Here is a 27,648-nt window from a genome sequence, read left to right as displayed (position 1 = left end):
GTACAGAGGCGTTACAATTACATGGACAAGGTAATGAGTAAATTTCTTATCAAGCATTGTTGCCTCCTCCTTTGTTTCCCCTTCCCATCCCTTTCCACCTCCCCCCCATCACCCCCCTTCCCCCAACCCCCCTACCCCCTGCCAAAGTTGTAAAGTTCGTTTTTCAACATAGCGTCTTGTACATCTCATTGTTGCAATGGGTCCACCTGTATCCCTATTTAAACAATTTGTTTTTCCTTTCCTCTCCATGAATTATACCAACAGCAAATACAGTGAAAACAGGGGTTGTACTATGGTGGAGGGACATACAAAGAAACAAAGAAATCATCTTATAAATAGCTTTTTCTTTCAAAGTTAGCATTCTCCCATTTGAACCATACATCTACTTCCAGTTTTTTTCTGGTTATTGGAGATAAGAATTTCACAGACTTTCTTGCCCAACCTGGCTTTGAACCAGGATCCTCAGATCTCAGCCTCTTGAGGAGCTAGGATGACAGGCATGAGCCACCAGCACCAGGCTCCTCAGGCCTATCTTAATATCTATTTTGCACATAACTGGCTGCATCCTGAGTAGTGGGATTGGCTACTTTTCAAGGGAACAAACAATTAGAGTTTTATCTAGCAGAGCTTTACATCTGCGAACTCTAAGGAAAAACCATTAATTTATTTCAGATATTCATTCATTAACTTTCCATTAACTTAGGTTTGAATATTATTTCATCTAAACTTAACCGTAGCTGATTGTCTTTGTGCGTCAAACTTTTTCAAATAGTTTTTCTTTTTTTTCTTTGTTTTTTGCTTATGTGGTGCTGAGGAATCGAACCCAGGGTCTCAAGCATGCAAGGCAAGCACTTTACCACTGAGCCACCTTCCCAGCCCCTCAAATAGTTTTTCTTCTCATAATTTTTTTTTTTTTTTTTTTTTTTTTTTTTGTCAGTCGTGGAGCTTGAACTCTGGGCTTGGGCGCTGTCCCTCAGCTCTTCAGCTCAAAGCAAGCATTCTACCACTTGAGCCACAGTGCCACTTCTTTTTTTCTAGTGGTTTATTGGAGATAAGAGTCTCATGGACTTTCCTGCCCGGACTGGCTTTGAACCGTGATCCTCAGATCTCAGCCTCCTGAGTAGCTAGGATTACAGGCGTGAGCCACTGGAGCCTGGCTCTTCTCATAGTTCTTTTCCATTTTTTTAAATTGTTATTATAAAGGTGATATACAGAGGGGTTACAGTTACATAAATCAGGTAACGAGTACATTTCTTTTTGGACAGTGTCACCCCTTCCCTTACTCTCTCCCAGTTTTTCCTTCCCAGCCCCACCCACAAGTCGTACAGTTCATTCTCAACATAATGTCTAGTGAGTAGCACTGCTGTATTTGTTCACCCTTTGTCTCTCCATTTCCTCCTTACCCTCCCAAAGACAGATAAAAAAAAAAAGACAAAAAGAAAACAGAAACAACAAGAAGAAACCTCTTGTTTCCATTCCTTGGAGTTCATTTTAATAGTCTTTTCCATTTATAATCCAAGCCCCACACAAAAGGCTTAGGGGATAAAGCAATCTGAAGCCAGGTACCAAATCCAGGCCATAGGGAAAGAGTGGAAACAATAAAGAGTATAAAGATAATCACACACTCAATATATCTAGGCCCTGCTTGCCAGAATTAATTGCTTTATATATACTAACTCATCTAACCCTCACCCCTGTGAGGTAGGCAGAACTATTCTCCCCATTTCCTACAGGCACAGAGAGGTTAAGAAACTCACTTCAGGATGTCTAGCTAGGAGAAGGTGACCACAGCAAGATTTGAACTCAGGTAGTCTGGTACCAGTTTGTGTCCTGAAGACATTCTATGGACATCAATCACAGTTTAGTATACACACTTAAATTTTCACTGTTCCAAATGAGTTTTGATACTTTTAGTGTATGAAATGAACTAGCAAGAGATAATTCATGGGGGGAAAACATACAGATTTTATTAGGTAGCTTATCATGGGAGCCAGAGTGCATAGTAAGAGGCTGGAAGGAGAGCTTGCCGGTGGAAGCTGATATACCACAGGAGAGATTGAGACCCTGGAGGAAAGTGGCAAGGGTCATAGAAGGGCAAGGGGAGGAGCCAATGCAAATCTGCCCTGCAGCTGCAGCCCACAAAAGGGGCAGGAGCCTGGCAAAGACTCTGCCTATGCAGCGAGATCTCTGATAGTCTTCCCAGGATGCAGGGCAGTCTTCAGTGTGTCCCCTGCTTCTCTGAATGGCCATTTCAGAATGTGACCAACAAAGGAACATTCCAGGGAGGCACATTCTGGGGTCTTATGCGTGCTGAGAGGGAAATAAGCAGACCTCTGCTTCAACGGAGACCTGGACAAGGTCCATCCGGGAAGGGGATACAGGATGAAGCATGGGTGTCAAGAACTGATGGCTGACAAGGATCCAGCCCCATCAAGATTGGGGGAGGGCAGATAGGGTAGCTGGGCCTTCCAGGCAGGAAGAGAGTGGTCCAAAGACAGAGCTGAGGCCTTTGTGCTAGGAGAACAAATGTGATGATGATAGACAGGCTGGGGCACTGTTGGCTTTGAGTAGAGCAATGACATGATCCAAGGGGTTTCTACAGTCCCAGGTGCTAGGTGATAAGGGATGGAGGAACGTCTGGCATAAACGGGGACCTGGAGGTGATTATGTAGCCGGAGGGGTTGTTCAGGAAAAGACAAGACTGGTGAGTTGGGAGGGCCTGGTCCTGAGCACCATCAGAAAGAGGAAAGCCTGTATTCTTGAGGGCCAGGAAACCCTGAGCACAGCCTGTTTTAGAAACTTCTGGTGACATTCAGAGAAAGGTGATGGGGACTTCATAAAACTAGAGACACTGCACACCAGGAGGTGTTGATGGCTTTGGGGCTGAGAAGGGGCAAAAAGGAAAAGAGAAGGGAGACCTCCCCGTCTTGTCCTTCCAGGCTGCGGGGTATGTGCTGTCTGATAGAAGGAAACACTTGGAAAGAGGACCTGTGGATGGGATGGTGTAGGGCATACTGAAGACTCCAGGAGGCCTGATGAAGATAGGATCCAACCCCTTCTAGATGATGGAAATTGAGAAGTATTTGGAAGTCTGAACATTTTCTCAGGGTCGCTGTCCCAACAGATCAGAGGTGGAAGCAGCCTGCTTCTGACAACTAGTAATGTCATTCAGCATGGGTGAGGTCTTGTGTTCAATGCCCAGACAAAAGAGAAAAGAAAATGAAAAGTTGATACTCCCTCTGGGGGTCTTTCACTACAAGGAGATGCGTTTTAATTGTATTGGGAATCGGGCTTTGCATTGGAAGAAGCCCTCCAGAGCTCCAAAAGTACAGAAAAATCAGATTCAAACCCAGGTTCCGGTTACACTCATTTAGATCATTGTCAAGGTCTCCAGCCTTGACCACATGATCCTGACAGCCTGAAATTAGATCCATGACCCTTAACTTTGGTGTTCTGCTTTTGTCTGGTACTAACCGTACCCCGCACTTCTACTGCTAATGAGATCTCTTGAACTGTCAGAAGTTTTTTTTTTTTTCTTTCTTTTTTAAATCAATGATCCTTAGGAAAGATTACACTGCCCATGTCTGGAAAGAAGGTGGAAAGTGAGAGATGTCTTTTCGTGACAAACTTTGCAAGTCTTCCCTGCCTATTCCCTGGCAATGGCACCTGCCTGTCAGTACCGGACTCCCATGCACCAGAGGATTGCATGGAGAAACCACCTCTGGCCCTGGGGACAGATGAGCATACATTGGAATGGATGAACATAAATTAGAACTCAAGAGATGGGTGGATTCTAGAGAAAGATTTTAATCCTGAAATGTCTTTCTTTTTTTTTAAGTGGGTGCTGCTCCTGCTGTTCCTTTTATTTTATCAACTATATTTTGACAATTCTGGGAGGGAAAAAATGTGTTTAAAGCAAATTGAGCTCCCCAGGCAATAAACATTTAGACGCACAATGTGAATTGGTTATTGTTCTTGGTGAGGATTTTCTCAGCCTGTGTCTCTCTGTCTGTCTACACTCTTTCCCTGTCTCCTTCTCTATTCCTTCTCCTCCCTCCCTCCTCCTTTCTTCCTTTCCTTTTTTTTCTTTTTCTTTTCTTTTTGGACTGAGGACTCCCCAACCCATTTTGCCCTCCCAGCCTGTTGACAGGGAAGTTAATTCCCGGGAACTCTGTGAATCCCGGGAACTCTGTGAATCCCTGACTGTCACCCTTGGCTAGGTTATCTCGCAGCAACTTGCCCAACCCCAGAGTTGAAGGGAAATTAAAATTCAAGCTAATCGGTGTAGATCAGGGGCTGGGAGCCGCGCCTAGTGCCCGGGGAGTTGACTTCTTCCCCCAGGCTCGCAGGGTAGGCGTGGGCCTCCTCGTGGGGTCTCGTTTGGTGGCTTTGGTGGGGCGTGGGGGAGAGGCGGGGGCGCTTGGGTGTCGGCGCGGGGGTCCCCGGCCTCCCCGCGCGCGCAGGGGACGCGCGCAGCCTCTGTGGGATCACGGCCAGGCGCTAACTTTGTCTCGCTGGCGGGTGCCGCAGAGAGGAGGCTGGGAGCGGAGCCGGCTCCTCCGGGGCGACTTGGGGGGCTCGGAGGGGGCGCTCATTGTTGTCCCGGGATCGTGCGGCGCGGAGGCGCACCCGGTTCTGACACCAACCATCCGCGGCCACCGGGGCCTGGCGGGCCGGGGCGCGCGGGGACACCATGCGGCGGGCCGGGCGCCGCGGGCCGCAGGTCCCCGCGCGGGCGAGGGGCGGGCCGGCGGCGGCGGTGCGCCCTGGCGCGTGGCCAGGCTCGGCGTGAGGGGCGCGAGCGGGCGATGGGCTGACGGAGGACCGGGGCGGGCGGCGGCAGCAGCGGCGGCGGGGGCGGGACCGGGACGGGGACCGGGGACCGGGAGCGCCGGCACCGGCGGCGGGAGGGCTGCTGCTGCAGAGAGGGCGGAGAAGGCGGAGGAGGCGGAGGAGGAGAAGGAGTAGGAGGCGGCGCCGGGCGCCCAGGCCGCCGGCTAGGCCACGGGCCTGCACCCCGGGGGCGGATGGGACGCCGGTTTCCGTGGAGCAGCCGCCTAAGACCCCAAGTTCCTGGGCTGACTTGGAAGCGCCAAAAATAGAAGGTAATGTGTCTTTGTTTCCCAGTTGCGGCGGCAGGCAGACAATTGATTATGCAGCATGGTATTTCTCCTTCCAGCCCCCCACCCCACCCCCTGGCTGGGCTGGGCGACCCGAACGCGGGGGTGGAGGGGGGGTCCCCCACCCCATTCCCGGGCTGGGGGCGGCCAGAGGCTTTTTATTTCGCCTAGGTTACATTTTTTGGATGCCAGCTCCACGTGGGGTGCAGCCCACTCCACTCCCTCGCCCTGCCTTCCCGCGCTCCCCGGGGTTCCCCGGGCAGGGAGGCCGGGGGAAAGGCAGGGCTGCGGGCCAGCTGGGTGTTTCATGTTTTAATTGGTTTTCACGTTTTCTGGAAGTGACAGCGCAGTGCTGCCCTGGGGTGGCCGAGAGAAGCGCTTGGGCAGCAAGGTGGCCGGAGGCCGGGCCTCGGAGCCTCGGACCGCCCAAGCCGGCTCTCCCATTCCGGGAGGTCTGCGGCAAGTTGGATGCAGAGAGAACCCCAGGCTGGCCAGAGGGAGGGGGAGAGCTTCTCAGGCCTGAGACCCTCCTCCCCCTCTTAGTACCTGCTTATTATTGTTATTGCTGTTGTTGTTGTTATTATTAAATGGGCAGCCAGGGGCTCACGCCTGTAATCCTAGCTGCTCAGGTGGCCAAGCGTCTGAGGATCGCGGTTCGAAGCCAGCCTGCCACAGGGAAAGTCAGCCAGAGACACTGATCTTCGATTAGCCAGCAAAAAAAAAAAGTCAGAAGTGGAGCTGTGGCTCAAGTGGTACAGTGCTTATTTAGCCTTAAGCCGTAAAAAGCTCAGAGACAGTGGCCAGGCCCTGAGTTTAAGACACACACACACACACACACACACACACACACACACACACACACACACACACACACACACACACACACACACACACACACACACACACACGTGTAGTGCCTCTGTATTGTAGGCAGCTGCCCAGATGTTGTTGCATGGTGAATTCAGGAAAGATTACTGCCTGCACTTGGGAACCTGGGGGAGGGCCGTGTGTGCCTGGGTGTCACCAGCCTTTCTCCAATCCCCTATTAGCAGAGTAACTGCTCAGTGGATCCAAGCAAATTCTGCAAAATGTCCAAGGGATGGTTGTTCTAATAATAGCTTTGGCAGCGGGCTCCTTAACGGACATCCTTATTCTGAATGATGCCTGCGAAGCGCCCGCCCTCCCGGGAAGCGCAGCTTGCTGAGATAGGAGATCCAGTGCCAGCAAAAGGACTCCCTGACCCCACCGTGAATGGAGGAGGCTCTGCCTCCCCTGTGAATGGAACAGCCCAGCCCGGGCTGCCACTGCCGCCTCTGGCTCCTTTCAGTTTGAATCCTCCCAGATTCTGATGAGAGACAGGGATGTGCAGAAAACCCAGACAGCCACATTTCTAAATGGGAGATGGCTCATCTGTAATGTTGGATTGACAGCGGGCCTTCAACTGCTGGGAGCATTCAGCTGCTCCTCTTCCCCTCCTCTCCTCCACCTCACTCCAGTCCCTTCCCACCTCAGAATCCATCACCACTCTTTCTATACATGTGAGGGACATGGGAAAGCACCAGCTAACCTAGGACCTACTGCTGACTGCATGCAAGGCAGCCACCGCAGACTCTGGGGACAGTATCTCAGGAGCTAGATGCAACTGTCTTTAGAATTTGTAGAGATAAGCAATATATGCTATTCTTAAACTATGCAACCAAGTGCTTTGGCGCTAGGAGGGATGTGTGTGTGTGTGTGTGTGTGTGTGTGTGTGTGTGTGTGTGTGTGTGTTTCAGTGTTTTATTTATGGTCTTTAAATTACATCAAACCCATCCGTTTGGTCCCAGAAAACCAGAGTCTCTAATGCCGTTCCTTGTGTCTTACTACCTCATATTTCAGAAGAGCCAAGTTGTACATTGTCTTCTGTTGTCAGAAGGATCTATTCTGCCACCAATGACATTTGGATTTGTTTAAGACAATAAGATTGAGAGATCTGTCTGGGGCTCTTGGATTAGCAGACATTTAATCCTCAGAGGTTGCATAGTTATAATTATTTTAATTGGAGGCAGCATTTGGGTGGGCTTTGAAATTCATACTGTATTGTTCAGCCATACAACCCGTGCTTAGAAAGTTGCCTCCAGGTATTTTGAAAGAAGGAGCATGCTGTATGCAAAGTTTTGTGGTTAGTACTGGGTGCTGTGGCTCACACCTATAATCTTAACTACTCAGGAGGCTGAGATCTGAGGACTGTGGTTTGAAGCCAGCCTGGGTAGAGTTGGTTAGACTATTCTCTCCAGTGAATCAGCAAAAGGCCTTCCAGATTCTGGTGAGCCAAGCAAGAATTTTTTGAATTTTTTAGCTAAGTGAGAGTGTGAGGCCCTGAGTTCAAGCCCCAGTTATCTCTCTCTCTCCTCTCTCTTTCCTCTCTCTCTCCTCTCTCTCTCTCTCTCTCTCTCTCTCTCTCTCTCACACACACACACAGAGTTGTGTGGGTAGAGATTACGTTTTTATGTGTGAATTAGTGTACACTTACAGTATGAGAGTGGTTTATTGTGATATTTCTTTACACATACACTTTGAACAACCTCACTTCCTAAAGATAACTTTTTTTTATTAAAAAAAATAGTTTCCTTGAATTAAAGGGGGCTGGTTTTAGTAGGAACAAGCGTCAGAAATCTCTTCACAGCTTTTGCCCTGATCAAGTGTCATGTGCCATGGCTCTTGCTGTTATTTTCATCCTAGACTAATTTTATTACTAGCCTCTTTGTATTGTTATCATGTTTTCCTACCCCTCCATTAGCCTGGCAATGGAATGCCATTAGCATGATCTTGATATCAGGGAAACTGAGGCCTCCCTGAGAACTGACTCCCATATGTACAGGGCAGTGCTTTAATTGTTACAGCAGAGTTACAGGGAGAGGTCATGAGAGAATCTACGTGCCTTCTTGCTTGGGTTCTAGAAGTTAGGAGAAAGCTTTGATGATAGTGGATATGCAAAAGTTGTCAAGGAAAGGCTCTGGGTCAGCTCTACAGTGGATGGAGGCTCTATGGTTGGCTTGGGGGGAGGGGGGAAGATGGGATGGGGGATGGTTGGGGAGGAAGTTCAGAAAATCTTCTATTGAAGGAATGAGATGCTGTATGAGCTGCTTTCACTGTGGTGTGGAGGTGAGACTTAAAAGGTCATTATTGATTTTACCATGTAAATATGTCACTTGTGCTCACATTGTTTATGCTGGGGTGTGTTTGTGTATGATGCTTATAATTCTGTTTACATGTATCCTGCTAGCCAGGTGATGGTTTCTTAGAAGTATATACTTATCTTTAATGCCTGAAAACTTGACTAGTAGTTTATTCTCTAAAAGCTTTATTCTTAATTTTTTCATAAGTAAATACATCTTTAAAAAATAATAAAAGAGCTGGGCATCAGTGGCTCATGCCTGTAATCCTAGCTACTCAGGAGGTTAAGATCATAATTCAAAGCTGACCTGACAGAAAAGTCCTTGAGATTGTTATCTCCAATTAACCACAACAAGTGTGTGGTTCAAGGGGTAAAGGTCTAGCCTTGACCACAAAAGCTTAGGGACAGTGCTCACACCCTGCGTTTAAGTTCTGGGACTAGCATAAACAAATAAAACCACCTCTGGAGAAATTTTAGGTAAATGAATCCAAGCTACCCCTCTGCCAAAAAACAAAATAAGCCTGCTAACAATTAACTAGCTTATGAAGTTACTTTAAACCATACTATACACAGTAATCAGAACATCTAAGTCTGACTTTGCCACTCACTAACTCTCTTTTGGGGATATTATCTGATGGATCAGTAAAAATTGTGGTAGAAATTCTCTCTGTACGTTTCTTAGCTGTAGAATATTACAGTGTCTCTATTAGAAGTGATTTCTAGGGTCTTACCACAGGACAACAGGGTAATGATCTCAGTGATAATTTGTTCTAAATCCTATAAATTCTCCCCCTGACCTAAAGGAGCAAGAGAGGAGCTCCCTTACCTTGCCAGGTGACACAGGTAAATCAGACTAGCATTCCAGGTGTCCTCTCCAGGATCTTCCTTCCGGTATGGTTCCACCTTGCCCATATCAGGTTCTGTGTTGTCTGCTGCTCTCTTTCTTTGAAAAGGTCATGCAAGAACAAAAGAAGATGCTCGCTGTCTCTGTTCAAAGGACACTTTATGGTGTGGAGCAATCCGTCCCACACTTTAGGTTCTACTGAAAATCAGAGTCTTAGGGAATGTGGGGTGAGTGACTGCTCCAAGTCTAACCTGCTGGGGACAGGTGAGATTTGAGTAATTTTTTTTTAAAATCATGTAATGTCTTTCTAGCTGTAACTAGAGGAGGCCTTGTAGGTGGTAGTGTTTTCCATTCTTCCCTCCCCCCTGCCCCTACTCCAGCCTTTCTGTTTTCCCTGGAAGACTGAGTCTCTAGAGCAGGTACAATAGCCTTTGGAGTGCTGTGCTTGACAGTCACTATTGTACACAAAGACACATGGAGCCACTGCTCTTCTCTGCCAGAAGTTTTCCGAATCAGCATTAATCTAGCCTATTAAAACTTTCACCACAGCAGTTTCCTTTTAGTCCCCTAAAGCCAACCCCTGCCACCCTCTCCTGGGTCCCTAGGCTTAACTTGTCTTTCTCTTATGAGGAATCATACAGACACCCCGCCCCCAGCATTAAAGGCCCTACCACTGGTGGCTTTGTTTTGTTGTTGTTGTTGTTGCTTGGGGGGGGGGGGGCAGGTCGGTTGTGGGGCCTGAACTCTGGGCTTGGGCGCTGTCCCTCAGCCCTTCAGCTCAAGGCTAGTGCCCTACTACTTGAGCCACAGCGCCATTTCCGGCTTTTTCTGCTTATGTGGTGCTGAGGAACTGAACCCAAGGCCTCATGCATGCAAAGCAAGCACTTGACCACTGAGCCACCTTCCCAGCCCCTGGCTTTGTTTTTTAGAACTATGAATAGGATCCTGAGATCTCTCCTGATGCTTATTTTGGGTGCTCTTGATCCTGTGTGTTCTCAGTTCTTACTTGTATCAGTGGAAGTGGAATGTTTTCTTCCCAAGAGAAATGCTCTTTTCTTTGAAGATGAAAATGGCTTGCAAGGAGGAAGGTAATAGTTTTTGGAAAGGAATAGAAGAGCTAGATTCAGCAGCGTATTACCAAAAAATCAAGAAAAAATGAGCCGGCCACTTTGCTTGCTGCTGAACAAGTAACTGCCCTCCAGACTGACACTGATTCAGAGATGTTACTTGTCTTACCTCGCTTACTTAGAAGCATGATCTTCATCTGTTGGGGTGTGTTCTGGATTTTTCTTTTGAAAGTGGAGCTCCAGCTGGGTGATAGTGGCTCATGCCTGTAATCCCAGTTACTTAGGAAGTTGAGATCTACAGCTGAAAGCCAGCCCAGGCAGGAGAATCTCTAATGAAGCACCAAAAAAGCAGAAAGTGGAGCTGTGGCTCATGTGGTAGAGCACTAGCCTTGAACACAAAAGGTTAGGGACATTGCCCAGGCTCTGAGTTCAACTCCCAGAACTGGGAAACACAAATACACACACACACACACACACACACACACACACACACACACACACACTCTCTCTCTCTCTCTGTCTCTCTCTGTCTCTCTCTCTCTCTCTTTCTCTCTCTCTCTCTCTCTCACACACACACACACACAAAGTGGAGTTCCAGACATCAGTAATGAAGCACAGGAGACATCTTGTGCATGGTTAAGAGCATTGGCACCTGCATATTCTTTGGCCTGAACTCTGGCCACATTCACATACCCCTTCTTAGCTTAGCATTTATTGACCAATCTCAGGCTACTGCAGACATTGTTTACTTTTTGTGCAGTGCTGCAAATGCAAGGCCTTTACATACTAGGGAAGTGCTCTACAGCAGAGCTACCTCCCTACCCCTACCATAAACATTCACCTAATTCTCACTACTCTGTTTAACTGACGGCTCATCCCTTTATAGATTCTTGTTGAGTAAGCAATTTCTGTGTGGATTCATCATTATACAAACCAACCAAATTGATCTCTTTTGGTTTCATTAGAAACCTGCAAACCCCAGAGATCTAACATAAAATGTCATTTGTCAGGGTCTAACCTGTTGTTAGATTGTACCATGGTAAGAGTTAGCTTTCTCCATGAGAAATACATTGTCAATCTTGGGCCAGGTGTGAATGCAAAACATTCAACCTTTGAACAGTATTTTTCACTTCAGATCAGTCGAGATCTATGGCCTGCAAACTTGAGGCTGGAAATCCAGCATTTTCACCAGAATTTCTTCTGGTGTTGCTCCCATCTTTGCCAGGCTGTGGCCTTTCTTTGTCCTTGCTATATGAGGAATGCATGGGGGATAATGGCGTGAAATGGGGAATTAGATTGATAATGCATGACAGCGAATGGAAAACAATCAGAGAGTTGCCAGGCTGTACCATTCATAACCATAAAATGCACAATTACGCTCTCACCGCGTGTCTGTGAAGAAGTGTAGAAATGGGACAAACCCAGACTACAAACCCAAATAGTAGAGAACCATCTGGAACTAGAGGACACACCTACACGTAGCCTAGGGATAGTGCTGGCTTGCCCACTTCCTGCTTTCTTCAGCGAACCCAATACATACCCAATATTTATTTCTCTGTTGCTCAGAGAGAACGCAGAAAAGGGGAGGGTGGTGAGGACATGAAGCAGCCGCAGAGCTGAGCACAATGGAGTTCAGTGTTCTGCCTTCTCAATCCTCTTTTATTGGTCTGCTTGAGTGTTTTGCAACAGAAGAACTATAGAGTGGCCAGTAGCACAGATGTAGCCTGCAGGTCTTGGCAGGAGAGAAGAGACATGTGCAGAAGGCAAGAGAAGCAAGAGCCATAGGTCTGGTTGTGAGGGCACCGGGGCTCATCAGTGTTTAGTGCAGTCTGCAAAGCATGCACTTGTGTAATTGGCAGATGGTCCATAGAATATTTTTGATAGAGAGCATTTTAGAAATGGAAGGCCTATGTAGACCACGTGAATGAAGAAGATGAAAAAGAGCTTACAGGTATCCATGGCCTCCTGCCAGGATCTCACTGTACTAGGGCGAAGGTATCCACACCATGCGGTGAATTTACACAGTATAAGCTCGTGTGGCAAGTACAGAGCACACTATGGCATGATCTGCCCCGAGTTTAATCATCAACCCAGTGGTACCACTTTCTAACTGTGAAGCCTAGAGCGAGTGACTGGATCTCTCTGACTTTATAAGGAAGTCACATGCAGAGGATCAAATAAGATAATACCCGCGAAGCAGCTGACACTCAAAAATGTATGGAAGGCTTTCAGAATTTTTGTCATTTTACCTTATTTCTGCTTTTTCACTCCATTGTTGGCCTGAAGGTCTTTGATGCTAACTTGGGTTGGGGTGGCTGTGGGGGGTTAGAACACACTGAACTAGGTGTGGAAGTAGAAATAAATGTTACACAGGCATGTACAGTACTGAAATTTTATAGAGAGAGGTAGTGTGGGGGAATATTTGATATTTGATAAATGTCACGTTGTCTTCCAGAAAGGGCTCTGCACGTAAAGGCATGACCCTGGCAATCTTTATTATTGGAAGCAGGGAGAGTTTATGAAGAATGATAGGTGGCAGGATGGAACAGAACCCTCTGAATGTGAAAGGAGGAATAGGGGTGAATAACCAAGAGCTAATGAGAGAGCCTGGGGCTCTTATGCCCTGTCTGGGGCTCAGTGAGTGCTGGAGTATGCAGGTGAGGGAGAAAGAGGAGAAAGATGATTTTGCTTTTGCATGCATGGAGCATTTTACCCGACCTTGCCAGAATTCTATAGTCTTCTAAAATACAAAGTTTCAATCTTGAAAAAATAAGATTGAGAGTGAAAAAATAAGAATTACTAAAATTATTCTGTCAATTAATGACTTTGTCTCTTTGTGTGTCAGTTTTGCGGTGGCTTGAACTCAGGGCTTGGAATTTTTCCACTTAAGGCTAGCACTCAGCCACTTGAGCCACACTTCTACTTCTAACTCTTTGCTCTCTGACCGGAGAGATAAAAGTCTTATGGATTTCAATGCCCAGGTTGGCTTTGAACCTTGATCCGCAGACCTCAACCTCCTGAGTAGCTAGGATTACAGGTGTGAGCCACCAGAGTCATGTAACATGAAAATCCAAAAATATAGCTACTGCATAATATTCTTTGATAACTTCCTTTTCCTTATCAATGGCTAGGAAGAGCTTGAGCTCCTGTTTACTATATTTTACCCAAGAAATTATGGCATCAAGTGAGTGAGATAGTAGGCTAGATGTGAGAGGACTGGATGCTGGTTAGTTATTGTTTTTTTTCTTCATTGTTCCAACCACCCAACTCCAGTGAAACTAACTACTGGGGTGGTTTCATGGGAATACAAGAAATCAACATGACAATTTGCATAATAGTTGACAAAATTATTTATGCACTTAACCTTCTAGGTGATAAGTAAAATAAATCAAAATGAGAGATGATCTGTGTCTTTGGTGACTGATTAAAACAGACACACACAGGCAGCAAAATGAAAAGCATTACAGCAAATACACAGACAGGGAATGTATTTATAGAACATTATATCCACAGCCAAGACTAAGATATATTTTAGATGAGCCTTTGGGAACAGTTTATGGTCATCTTTGGCCTGGACAGGGTGGAGTGGGTCTGTCATTTTATGGAGAAATTATACATTGGTATTTGTTTCTGCTTCCTTCCTTTCTTTATAGTGGAAAATATGGCTTTTGTAACCCTCGGCAATTTAATTTGTCTCCCTTCCTCTTCCTAAGGTTGTAACTTAGTCGATAAGGATTTTGTGCTATTTTGATACAACTCCCAAATTCAAAAGACATCTGAATATTCAAAGAATAATATCCAACACAGCCCTTTGTTTCTTATGATTCTTTTCTTCTCAACAATAGAACTGACCACATTCTTAGAGAACAAACAGAACTCAAGTGAAAAATGCCATGAGCTATAAGGATTATGCTGTGGCTTTTGGTCTTTTATTGGGCGTAGCAAAATGTCAGTCCGCAAACATCATACTCACTTCAGGCTTTAAGATCCTGCAGCTTGCCTGGCTAGCAGAAATGTGAGGTTGCAGACAGACAGACATTCGATTGTTCCTTCTTATCTGACCCTACTGCGGGAGTGATGGTCTCTACCACACTGGCTCTGAACTGGCTGATTCCTTGTGTGGCTACTTAGCCATGTTCCCTAAATTCTCTTCCCCATCTCCTTTGGGTGAAGTTCCAGAGTTCACTAAAGTTTGCTGTTTCCCTTTGTTATTATGGAACCCACCAGTGGTTTTCTGACTACTCTTCTTCCTCTTCCTCCTAAGGCTTAAAAATCCTTGTCCTGTGATGTCTGACTCACTCATCTGCTTCCTGCTTCCTCTCCCTTACATTACTAGAATTCAGCTCCTCTGTAGTGAGCCTTTACACTAATTTTCTCCACCTTTATCCTATATGTGCTTCCTAGATTCTTTTAGAGCAAGGCAGTCACCTCCAAGGTCATAGTGCAGACCCTTCTGACATTCCTGAGTCATAATAAAATCATCACAAGCTATCCTTTAACAGCTTCCTAGGGACCCCACCACCACCATATTATGTAACCCTCTCCCATTCCTCCATTTCTGCTTGGCCCCATGCTGCATTCATTCCCTGTAGACCATGCTCCTTAGCGTGGGATTGTAAAAAGGCTTACTACAATCTAGTAGTAGCTTCTTTTAATATCCTCTATACACACACACACACACACACACACACACACACACACACACACACACACACACACACACACACACACACACACGCACGCACGCATGCACGCACGCACGGCCTTGCCACTAATCTTAAATGTCAGATTCTGCCATTGTTCCTTCTCACTGAGATCCACACCCCCCCCCCTTGTCCTACACAGCACTCCCTCCATTCCTGGCACCCCCCTTCCCCACCTCCCCAGTCCCTTTTCTGTCTGAGTCACACCTACTCACCCTTTAATTGGAGCCTCCAGTGTTGGCTCCTGATTCTGTGCTGATAGCCATCATTTCTTTTCTCCCAAAGCAACCTCCCCTAGACTCAGTCCCAATGTGGTCTTCTAACCCATGATAAGTAGTCGATTCATGTTTCCCACCACAAATTTTTGCTGTTGTTTTGTTTGGGTTTGGTTTTTGTGTTGGTCCTGAGATTTGAACTCAGGGTCTAGGCACTGCCCCTGAGTTTTCCAGTCAAGGCTAGCACTCTACCACATAAGCCACAGCTCCCTTTCTGGCATTTTTTTCTGGTTAATTAAAGATAAGAGTCTCATGGACTTTCCTGCCTGGGCTGATCCTTGGATCTCAGCCTCTTGAGTAGTTCGGATTACATGTGTGAGCCACTGGCGCCCAGCCCATTTTAGAGTTTTAAGAGAAGAACCAAATCTTACTTATTGTTGATAAGTAAGCGCCTGCCATTATGCCTGGAGTCAAGTAGGTGCTCAGAAGTGTAACTCAGTTATGAATGGTCAGTGTGGGGTTTCTCATTTCTTTACTTGTTTTTTTGTTTTTTGTTTTTTGTCGGTCATGGGGCCTGAACTCTGGGCCTGGGCACTGTCCCTCAGCTCTTCAGCTCAAGGCTAGCGCTCTACCACTTGAGCCACAGCACCACTTCTGGCTTTTTTCTTTTTGTTTATGTGGTGCTGAGGAATTGAACCCAGGGCCTCATGCATGCAAAGCAAGCACTCTACCACTGAGCCACCTTCCCAGCCCAGTGAGCCACCTTCCCAGCCCTACTTGTTTACTTGTATCCGCAATCATGTTTTCCTGACAGGACAGTTACCCCATCTCTCTGCCAAGTAGCTCACTCTCTCTATGTGTGTGGGGGGGGGAAGGGGGAAGGGGAGAGAGAATTCATTTGACTCCTTGCAGCCCTCAATCCTCCAATGAAAGGCTTAGCCTTGCAAATCTGCTCCAATAGCACGTCGTCGTCGTCTGTCTGAGCCCCACAGACATGTTCACTACTTTATGTTTCTACCTTCCAGGAATGTGGGTGAAAAGCGACAAATGCTTATCCTTGGCGAGTTTGAGTTACGTAGGATGCTATAGGGTGAAAATAAAGTGTAGGAAGGGAAATGTGAGGAGGAAATGGGGATGTGGCTCAGTGGTAGAGTTCTTGCCCAGCAATGTGAGCAGGGGCCAATGGGGGACCAGATGCTCCATTGAGGAAGTTGGGGGTGGAGGGAGAGGGTGGTGATTGGAAGAATTGGCCATGCGATGACAAGATGCTGTAGAAGAGTCTGGGTCCTGGGTATTATACACACAGAACCAACAAGATTGTTCTGGGTAGTTTGGATGTGGGATGTGAGACAAAGAGGAGCCTATGGTTTGGGAATTATAGCACAGAAATTGGGGGTAGAAGATGGAGGGGAACCCCATGGGGGAGAAGCAAGATCAAGAAGCCCACATGAGCTGAGAATTTTTTGTGTTTTCAAACCCAGTGCTGAGCACCCAGATAAAAACTGTAGTCACCACCACCTCCTGTCTGTCTGCATTTGAAACTCTGGCTTTCCTGTAATCACAGCCACATTTCCAGGTAACATGGTGACCTGTTAAGCCATCAACATTGTCATTTTAAATCTAGAAGAGAAGATCAGTGTTGCTGATCTCTTAATCAACACTGATCTGGGGAAAAAAAAGAAAACACACAAAAGAAACAAAAAAAAACCTAAGCCAGCTGCTGGTGGCTCACCCTTATAATCCTAGCCACCCAGAAGGCTGAGATCTGAGGATCATGGTTCAAAGCCGGGCCAGGCAGGAAAGTTCGTGAGACTCTTATCTCCAATTAACTACCAGAAAACCAGAAGTGGCACTGTGGCTCAAGTGGTAGAGTACTTGCTTTGAGCTGAAGAGCTGAGGGACAGCGCCCAGCCCCAGAGATCAAGCCCCACGACCGACCAAAAAAAAAAAAAAAACAAAACAAACACACCAAAAAACAAAAACAAAAACCCAACAAACCTCACATCCCTTGTTCCTCCTCACATAGAAACAGCTAAACAGTAGGCTCAGTTGCAGGCTTGTTTTTTTCTGTGTGTAGTCAACACAATAATTACCTCCTGCCGAAAGCTCAGAGAAATTGTTCTGTATCCAATTAGAATTTTTGATTTGACTAGCAGATACAACATAGTGTCTTTATTTCTGCAACTGCTGGCAAATGCTGTGTACCCTGGATGCTTTTTTGAACTTGCATTTGCTCTGGTCCATGCACTTGTACGTCCCGCCTTGTTTCCTGTCATTTCTCCCTGGAGGCTTGCAGAGTGAGAAGTAGGGATAGCTCTGCTGCTAGACCCCTCTCCTGCCTCCTTCCTGCTCCTCTCTGTTTGTTTCCCCCTCATTTCCAAGCCTGCTTCTGTACCCCCCGCTGCTAAAGGGCACTGGGTGGCTAGGAACAGTTCCGGAATTTGTGCAGCCTCATCAAGGACCCCAGAAGCAGGTCTGGGAGCCTTCTGGAACAACCTGTCAGTGGAAAAACCTCCCACCAGCACTGACAGCGGTGTTCTAGCTTTCCGAAGAACTCTGATAATACTGTCTGTCCCCTCTAGATGTCAGGGAAGCTTGAAACGCCCTCTAATACAAGCACTTCCCAGGCTCTCCCTGGGCATTTTATTGTGGAGGGGCAGGGGCCGGCTTATGAGCTCTCCAAGTCAGCACCCACCGATCACCCTGCAGGATTCGTGGTCTTCTAGCTCTGGAGCACTGGGGGAAGTTGGGGTGATGGTCACTGGGGGAAGATGATATGGGGGAAGTTGGTGTGATGCCAAGCTGGGTGTGTAGCTTGGCCCCTGGACTCAGGTTCCTGAGATTCTGTCAAAGCAGGTGACCTGGGGGCCTAGCAACTGCTATGGTGACTCTGGCCACTCTGCTTCAAAGGCTACAAGGCCTTTGAAGGATGCAAGGGTGGAATTTGAGAAGCTTGCAGATGGCTTGGAGTTGTACTTCCCAACCTGCACATCTCAGAAGAGGGGAACAAGGAAGGCTATGACCACTGGGATTCACAGATTGCATATTGCAGAGGAGGGTACATGACAGGATAGACATCTAGGCTTCTTATGTGCTTCTGGTTGGCTTCTTGCGGCCATCTGCCTGTACCAATAGTATTGTATGGCCCTCAGTTGATCTGATAGATAGCCAAATGGCCCCTGATAATGTCAGAGTTCCCCACTCATGATAAGGAGAGGGGCACCCACTTCCAAATCCTCACCCGTGTGTAGTGAGGCAGGTGCGCCAGCTGTCACAAACTGCATAGCCATGTTGATTCTGCATGACCTGTGGTCACATGAGCCTAGGAACTATAAAACTGACAGGTGTACTGAGCCCTCTGAGGCTTTCTACAGAATGGGCTATTGAAAACCTGTCTCTAGGCTAGTAGGGTGCTTGCCTAGTAATGCAAGGCCCTGACTTACAAGCTTAAGTACCACCAAGAACCAGAATGATCTTATGACTATCAATGAAGCTGAACAGTGAATAGATATATAAGGAGATACAGTATATAAGTATAGATTTATTAATTTGTTTATTGTGGTCATATCATCCTGCTACAGTTCTATACACATTGTCATTTTAAGGCCAATGAAAAATTTACAAATATGGAAACTTACTGAATGATGAGATCCACAGTTGAACTAGTGCTGCTTTGACTCCCACTGAAGACAAGGCAAGCAAAAAATAGATTTAAATGTAACAAAATGACAGCTTGTGCTGAGTATGATGGTGCATGCCTGTAATCCCAGCACTTAGAAAGTTGAGGCCAGCCTGGGCTGCATAGTAAGACCTTGTCTCAAAACAAAACAAAATCCAGATGTAGTGGTTCATGCCTTTAATCCTGGTTATTCAAGAGGCGTAAGTAAGTGGATAAAGGTCTGAGGCCAGTTTAGGTAAAAAGTTCTGGGCCTTTTCTGAAAAATAGTAAAGCAAAAAGAGTTGGGTACATGGCTGTAGTAGGAGAGTACTTGCTTCAGAAGCACAAAGCTTTGAATGCAAAACTTAGTACTGCCAAAAATATTAAGACAGATTGAATTAGATGTTGGAGCGTTGATATCTTGGGTTATCAAACACAGGACTACTCCACCAAAACAGAGGTTGGCACATGCATGTAACACATAGAGTGTTACATCTTATTTTCCTTTTTAACTTTTGCTGCTGGCATCGAACCCAGGGTTTCTCGCATGTTAAGCAGGCTCTCTTCCACAGAGCTATACCCTCTCCCAGCCCCAACATTACATTTTAAATAGAAAATATTTGACTGCACATTTAAACAAGAGAAATCCGTAATGTTAAAAAAAAAAAAAAGCAAACTAGGAAAAATTTGTTTGTAGCTGTGTATCTGCAGTGCAATTTTCTTTTTCTTGTGCCAGTATTGGAACTTGAACTCAGGGCCTGGCTGCTGTCTTTGGCTGGCATTCTATTACTTGAGCCACAGTTCTACTTTTGGCTTTTTTGCTGGTTAATTGGAGATCAGAGTCTCATGGACATTCCTACCCGGGCTGGCTTTGAACTGCCATCCCCAGATCTCAGTCTCCTGAATAGCTAGGATTCCAGTCATGAGCCACTTGCAGTTTTTAAAGTTTCCTGAAGCAGTGCTGAACATTGTAAATATTTGTTTTATCGAATAACATGTGATACTGCAATAGGAAACATGGCAAGTCAATGTATAAGCTGTTCAGATGAACGCATTTTCTTCCTCTTTTGTCCATCCCAGTTTACTAGAGTAGGAAGAGATCTTGGTATCTTAGATCCCACCTTCCACCTGAGCTCAGTAATCCCTTCTATTACCCCCAGGCTGAGGTCCCCTGCCTCGTCCTGTTCACTAGTCATGATAATCAGGCAACCCATTCCATGTTGAACAATAATGCCTGTTTAACGTTCTTCCTTCTATTGAATTCCAATGTGTCTTTGCAACTTCCACTCATTGATTCTATTTTTGGCCCGCCAAGTCAAATGTTCATCTCCTTTCTAATTATACTCATCCATTTAGCAAGTTTTCCCATCCAGCTTTACCCAAGATGGTCCTGGTCCATGCTTGTTCTTGCCATGTTATCAATCAGAGCCTGAATTTGTACTCACATACTTCTCTCTTGGTAAGAATAGATCATATGGTAACCCTATCTTCAATCTTGTTGTCCTTCCTTGGATTTCTCCAGTTTCTTTCATTTCCTACCCAAAATATGATAGCCAGAATCGAGAAATGGTTTAACTGTAAATGGTTAACTGTTCTGAATGCTTTGCTTCTGGCATTGAACTGTGAGTGGGAAACAAACCATAAACAATCTGGTCCCACCGGGCACAGGTGGTTCGCGCCTGTAATCCTAGCTACTCAGGAGGCTGAGATCTGAGGATCTCCGTTCAAAGCCAGCCCAGGCAGGAAAGTCCATGGGATTCTCCAATAAACCACCAGAAAACTGGAAGTGGCACTGTGGCTCAAGTGGTAGAGTGTTCACCTTGAGCTGAAGAGTTTCGGGACGGTGCCCAGGCCCAGAGTTCAAGCGCCATGACTGACAGAAACAAAAACAAAAACAAAAAAAAAAACAACCTGGTCCCAATGTTTACACTTTGAAGCTACCATCCAAACCTCTTCATCATGTGGAAATCTGATGAACGTGCCTTCCATGTCCATTTTTATACACAGACTGAGAAAGTCAGTATGTATTTTGGAATTACGCTACAGTTTTTCCAAATGCTTGTGTATCCTGCTCTAGACACTGCGTTTAACGTTTGCAATTTGAATCCTCTTTACAAAGACTGTTTCTGCCCCACTTCTGATCAAGTTGATTGGACAATGGTGTTTAGTCCCCCTCACAGACACATAGGGGATTCACCATCTCAGACATCAGATGTCTGTGCTTTTAAACAGGGGTCTGTTCCTCACTCACCGCCTATGCCCGTCCTCCAGTGCTTTTGCAGGGCAGATGCTGCCATATTCACAACAAGCCATGTTTTCGCTCACTCTAGCCCTTCTTAGTCATGCTGCTTTGCCAGATGTCAAGGTCTACCAATAGTACTTCCTCAAAAGGGCATCCCCACCCACCAGGTATGACTCTTTGTCCTATGCCCCCTCCCCAAAGCATCTTCCACCCAGCACTGTTGCCACACTCAGTACTCTGCAAGTACTGTTAACTTGGTATTTCTTTTACCCTTGGAATCATCTTAAGTACAGAAACAAAAATTGCCTTTATCACTGTATATCCAGTGAGATGCCTGACTAGCAATAAACACTCAGAGCACTTGAATGGATACACACCCTGGGGAGCTTTTATACCTATAAATCCCTTACCTTTGTTTCTCTATTTCATTTAGAATACATGACTAGAGGAGAGAAATGACTGAGCCAAAGGATATGAGTCGTTTGACCATTTGCCTTCTATTTTTATTTCTTGTGTTCGTGGTCTTCTGAGTTGTAATTCCCGGCTAGTTAAAATAACCCTCTCGTAATTATTGCTCTCGTCACACCCCCAAGTTTGCATTTATCTTTTCTTTGTGCAGGAGAATTATTTCAATATAATCCAATCCTACTTTGGCCCATTGCTTTCATGTCTAGAAAGTACTAAGAAATGATCAAATGCCTGGTTTGGTGGTGGTGGTGGTGGTAGTTATTTTCTGTGCATTTTTTTGTTTGTTTGGTTTCGTTTTTTGGTGCTAGTAGTGGTGCTTGAACTCAGGGTCCAGACTCTGTCCCTGTGCGCTTTTTTTGTGTGTGCCAAAGCTAGCATTCTACCACTGGAGCCACAACTCCACTTCTAGCTTTTGGGATTGTGCAAAACATGATCCCCAGATTTCAGCCTCCTATGTAGCTAGGATTATAGATGTGAGCCACCAGCACCCAGCTCACATACCTGTTTTTTATATTTAATGTAACCATCTGGATCTTACCTTGGGGACAGTGGCGTTAGATTCTTCTCCTTGTTAGCTCTTTGTGTACCTTCTTGGTTGAGCTGTTTGAAACAAAACAGGAACTATATTGTTCCATGGTTTGACCTTACTGGCTATGAGGGGTGGCGCCATCCTTTCCTTTGCTCTTCCTGCTTGGAACATGTCTTTAAAGGGTCTTTTCTTGTCCTTGGCTTTCTTATTTTAAATATCAACGTTAGTTTTGCAACTTTGGCCCCATCAATTTGGGCGGCACTGGAAATGCTGCTCGCAGGTTCTGTGCCCTTGATGTTTCGTAAATGTCACATGGAAAAATTTTAGGACATCATACGCACTCTGTCCTTTTCTGTCTCACTCTCTACTTTCTGACTTAATTTTCTATGTATGTGTGCCAGTCCTGGAGCTTGAGTTAGTGCCCGGATGCTGTCCCTGAGCTTTTGTGCTCAAGGCTAGCGCTCTACCACTTGAGCCACAGCTCCATTTCTGGCTTTTTTGGTAGTTTATGGAAAAATAAGAGTCTCATGAACGTTCTCACTTGTACTGGATTTAAACTGCTGTCCTCAGATCTCAGCTTCCTTAGTACTGGTGTTTTAACCAAGGGCTTCACACTTGCTTTTATTATATCATTTATATTTATATTTTGTTTTTGAGACAGAATCTGGCTAAGTTGGCCCCAGCAGGCCTGGAACTTGAGCCTCTCCTGCCTCTGCCTCCCAAGTAGCTGAGATCACAGACATTCACAGACTCATCACACGATGAGATTCTTATCCACTGATTCCTGTTTCACAGCATAAAGAGAGAAAGAGATGGTTTCATTGTCCCATCCATATCCCAAATCCTAGCATCCCTTCCCCCCAACACCTCCCCCTCCCAGCTCTGTCCAGGTCTGCTTAATCTTTCCCCTCAAGCCTCCGTTCACACAGCCCATCACTTCCTCTGTGCTCCAAATTCTGCACTCCCTTTTCCTTACTAGGATAGGCTCTGCTCCCTTCCCTGAGCTCTCTCTAAGTAACCTTAATGAAGTCTCCATTGAGTAGGATTACATCTCTGTGTCTTCAGAGACTCCCACTGCTGCGAAGGCAAAACCAAAAAGACCTAGGCTTCTAGGCCTGCAGAGAAGCAAAGGTCTGCAGCTGGGTTGTATTAATGTGACTATGTCTTCATAAATGTTTGTGCTTTGAGCAGGATGGTAGGTTAGTGTTCGAGAAGAATTCCGAAGCTTGAACCAATGGCTCAAGCCTCTGATCTTAGTTAGCTATTCAGGGCTGATACCTGGAGGATTATGGTTTAAAGCCAACCAGGACAGAACAGTCTTTGAGACTCCATCTCCAATTAACCAAATAAAAGGCAGGTTGGAGGTGTGGCTAAGTGACAGAGCATCAGCTGTGAGCAGGCAAGCTGAGCCAGAGTGAGAAGTCCTGGTATCAACACAGAAAAATAAAGAGTTCTGTTTGTAGAAGAAATTTCAGCCGTGGCAGAATCCAGGTAGGAAACCCAAGTTTCTCTTCTAGAGGTTTCTGGCTAGTTGGGGAGGTGGGCAGAAAATACCACAGTCTTCCAGGAACCGGATGCCTTCGACCCTGGGTGGCTTTACTGCTTTGGGCTTGGAGCTGGTGTCTGGACACATAGCACCTCTCCAGGCTCATGCATTTGGACCCTGCAGTATTTGTTTCCTATTTGGTCAGAGCTAGACACAGAGCAATTGTCCATCCTGGCCCCAGATTCCACATATACTAGCCACTAACCAGACACCTTGCCCCTGCCCTCCCCTCCAGGCCCAGGAGTTTGTCCTCTGTTCCTGATCTTTTTCTTCCTCATATTCCACAGTCTCCCTTTAAGTCAGGGGTCTTCTTCCATGCTGGGGCTGTCTGGTGGGTCTCATCTCTTACCTGCCTAGGTCCCTTGCATGATTTTTTTAATGCTAGTTCAGACACTGGTGTGGTTTTCTACACGCTTGCTGCCCAGATGTATCACGTGGACAGTATTAAACTGGTTGTCTCATAGGACTTGGGGCTTGAATGCACACAGATCTCTGAGTCCTTTGGTGACATCAGGGGGCTAATGCTGTTCCTCCTCAGACACAGCAGCCTGTGTCCCCATGCCCCGAGTGCAGCCCCTGACGCCATGGCTTGTCTTTCTGCATTAGCAAAGAAAAGCTAGTTTCCTTTGGCTGTGGCAAATGGAGGCCCACTCAGCTACATCCTCACCTGTGTCTTAGGAGCTGCAGCTGTATTGAGCAGCCAGAACCCCCAGGGGTTCACCTCTTTTGTTCTTCTAAATCCAAGAGTCACAAAAAACAGAGAGAGCACAATTTGGAGGAAGTGGTGGAGCAAAGTGAGGCTAAGATCAGCCTTGTTGTTGTTGTTGTTGTCATCTTTAAGTAATTTTATAGAGGGGTTTCATTTCATCATGTCAATTTATGAGTACAGTGCATCTTGATCAATGTCACCTCTTCCTAAATAAGACCTCTGTTGCCAATAGAACTTGAATCTCCTTGCCTTTATCACCTGATTTTAATACATAGTACTTTCAGAAAATGAGCCTATAAGCCCAGTACCAGTGGTTCAGGCCTGTGATCCTAGGTACTCAGAGCCAGTCCAGGCAGAAAAGTCAGAGTCTAACTCCAAAAATAGCCAGCAAAGAGCTAGGCGGGAGGTGCAGCTCAAGTGGTAAGAGCACCAGCAAGGCTCTGAGTTTAAACCTCCATCCTGCCAAACATATATTTCTAATAAATTTTAACTTGTCATTCGGGTCTTTGTCTCTGAACTTTCACCAACAGCTTGTGTTTCTTGGTGGCTGTAGACATGTTGCTTCTATTCAGTTCCTGGATGTGAATGAAGTATGGTTTGATTTTATTGAAGTTTGTCATTCTAAAACTTTGGGTTCCTACATTGCTGCTTCGGCTTTTATCTTTCTGAGGAGGTAATTGAAGTGTGGAAAGCAAGGTGATACTTTTTAAGTGACACCTCCCCCAATCTCCCCCCCCCCCCAAAAAAAAAGGCGTTCCAATAATGTCTAGTGCAGGGAAATTGTAGTCATGGCCTTGGAATTTTCTTCTAAACCAGGAAATGGCTGGGGTCAAAGGTCACATTGTGCAGTAATGCCTCTGGCATTCTTAGGATGGCCTCTGGGTTAAAGACCCTTCACTGGGAAGACTGGCGGTGAAACAAGTTTCTGTGTGTGTGCCTTAGCTCACATAGCTTTTTTACCTCTAAATTTTCTGATTGATGGTCAAGTTTTTACAGATAGCATTTCAGCTTGCTTAGAGATAATTGGGAATGCCTTGAAATTGGTCGTTCTTTGTTTTAGGTAATTCTTATGAGCCACTAGGATATATAATTTTTTAATTTTACTGTCTCAATCTCCAACAGGAATATGAAGCCCAATTTGGTAACTTAGCTTTGTACCAAGAAATAAGTAAGCATGTAGTAACTAGGGGTATGTGTGTGTATGTGTATGGGTGGATAGATACAGGGGTCTTCACCCATGAAAATTAACCCAGGGAACTGGGGGAAAGAGTAACATATTGATAGCCTAAGTTTTAGGTTTCATCCTAAAGCAAAAGTGTATTTTTCTAAGTTCAGGATGTTTCAAATGGTGGTATGGCCATTATACAACTTTGTAACATTTCTATACAAATGTTAGAAATAGCAGAGCTGGGATGATTCCCTTGGAATCCTTCTGTACACACATATACTGTGGCACATAAATTATTAAGTGAGGGGCAAGAAAAGTGGGAGAGGACACCCAAGGAATGTCAGGAGCAGACAGGAAAAAGGTACATAATATTGAGAAAAGGGGAATAATCAGAAGCACAGGAAAGTGGGAAGATTTGAGTCTGTATTGGAAGAGAAAGATTTCCCCAACTCAGAATATTTACACTGTCTTGAAGAAAAGTGACATTCAAAAGGATTCTGTGCCAGGCACTGGTGGCTCATGCCTTTAATCATAGCTATTCAGGAAGCTAAGATCTCAGGATTGTGGTTCAAACCAGCCCAATCAGAAAAGGCCATGAGACTCTCGTCTCCAATTAACCAGCAAAAATCCCGAAGTGCAACTGTGACTCAAGTGTTACAGTGCCAGCCTTGAGCAAAAAAGCTTAGGGACAACACCCAGGCCCTGAGTTCAAGCCCCAGAACTGGCACATCCTTAGAATCAGGAGCCTTTAGGAGGCTGGTGATTGATACAGAATTGTGTTGTACAAAACAATTCAGGGTTAGAATAGCAGCCAGCTGACATCTCTGTACATACAGCGTTGTTCTACCAAAGGATTTCCTTTGAGGGTGATGCCGGGGACCCAATTATGCTTGCGCAGCTGAAAAAAAAAAGAGAGAGAGAAAAGAAAAGAAACACAGTGCTATTTTACAATTGTTAGTATTCAAGAGAAAATTTCAGCTGTGCCTGGCAAGCCACACAAAGCTGCAGATGTCTGCTCTTGGGCTGTGCCCGCCCACACGGTGCGCCTTTTCTGAAGCGATGAGGGAAACCTGGTACTCCAGTCTGACTTAGGACTCAAACAATAAACAGGTGCTCTTTTAAGAAACAACCCACACCCCTGTTGTCAAAGGGAAGGTGGACCTCCAAAACTACAATGAATCAAACACTAGTCTCTATTCAGACATTCCTGGGGTATCTTTTGTAGGCTTCCTTTATTTTCCCCCAAGGGAGACATGGATGAGGGAGGGGCAGGCTTACCTTTTCCCCAGGAATAAATACCAGCTTCTCAATACACTTCCTTTAGCTACAGGGCAGACAAAGTGGTATTATTGAATTTTAATGAGCATTTTTACTTTTCATGAAAATAAGACCGACAGGGTCAACTTTTACATCTGAACTTTATGTGCTATGAAATATTTTCAGAGTATGATGTTCTATGGCTTCATTACTGTAAATAGGTCTCTTAGATACCAACTTGATTTCGTAAAATCTATTAGAATGCGAATCAGTAACTAAAAGGCTGATATAAACCCTTAACTTTCCACCATGTGAGGAAGCTCAAAGTGTTGTGTTTGAAAGATACAAAGACATTGTATGTCTTTCATAAATCTTCTTATCTTCACCCTTCAAGGAATTTTCTTAAGCCTGTGATAAACTTTTTTTTTTAAGACCCTGTAACAATCAGGGAGTGTATACCACTTTTTGAACTAATTTCCACTCTGTTAAACTTTTTAGTGAGAATCATTTCTGTAGCTCTGAACTTCTTTTCTCTCGAGTACTTATTTAGTTCCTATTAACAGACCTATTGAAATTTGAAATTAACGTTTTTGGTGAAGGTTTTTGTTTTGGGAAAGTATTGGGGTTTGAACCCAGGGCCTCACATTTGCTAGGCAGATGTTCTACCACTTGAGCTGTGTGCTTGAGCCATCCAGGAGTTTGAACTCAGGGCCTTTTTTGCTCAAGGCTAGCCACAGCTTTATTTTCAGCTTTTTGGTGGTTAATTGGAGATGAGTCTCATGGATCTACCTATGTGCATCTCTCCTTTATTTACAGCTGCTTAACATGCTAATCTCTGGGGAAAATACTAGTCCTCACTAGGGGTGATAGCATGGTGGGAAATACTGAACAGCCCAGTATATTCCACTAGGTGAACATTAAAAGGGCTTCAGATCCACACAGCACTGTTGAGGTCAACTCATGAG

General features: G+C 45.6%; 1 protein-coding gene across 8 annotated transcripts in view; it reads left to right on the top strand.

Moving 5' to 3' along the window:
• Positions 1–27,648, top strand: part of Frmd4a (FERM domain containing 4A) — a 526,608-nt gene that overhangs the window by 325,523 nt on the left and 173,437 nt on the right. Inside the window, exon 1 of one of the 8 annotated variants that reach the window (XM_069990395.1) lies at positions 4,962–5,105. The exons of the other annotated variants lie outside the window; for them this stretch is intronic. The gene's annotated coding sequence lies outside the window, so the exon portion shown is untranslated. Of the gene's footprint in view, positions 1–4,961; positions 5,106–27,648 lie in introns of those variants that run through there. 8 annotated transcript variants of the gene reach the window in all.

Source organism: Dipodomys merriami, unplaced genomic scaffold (assembly GCF_024711535.1).
Source record: "Dipodomys merriami isolate MVZ:Mamm:240054 unplaced genomic scaffold, mDipMer1.0.p SCAF_4, whole genome shotgun sequence".
Lineage (NCBI taxonomy): Eukaryota > Metazoa > Chordata > Mammalia > Rodentia > Heteromyidae > Dipodomys > Dipodomys merriami.
The sequence above is the reverse complement of the archived record's forward strand: the minus strand, read 5'-3'. Positions and strand labels throughout refer to the sequence as shown.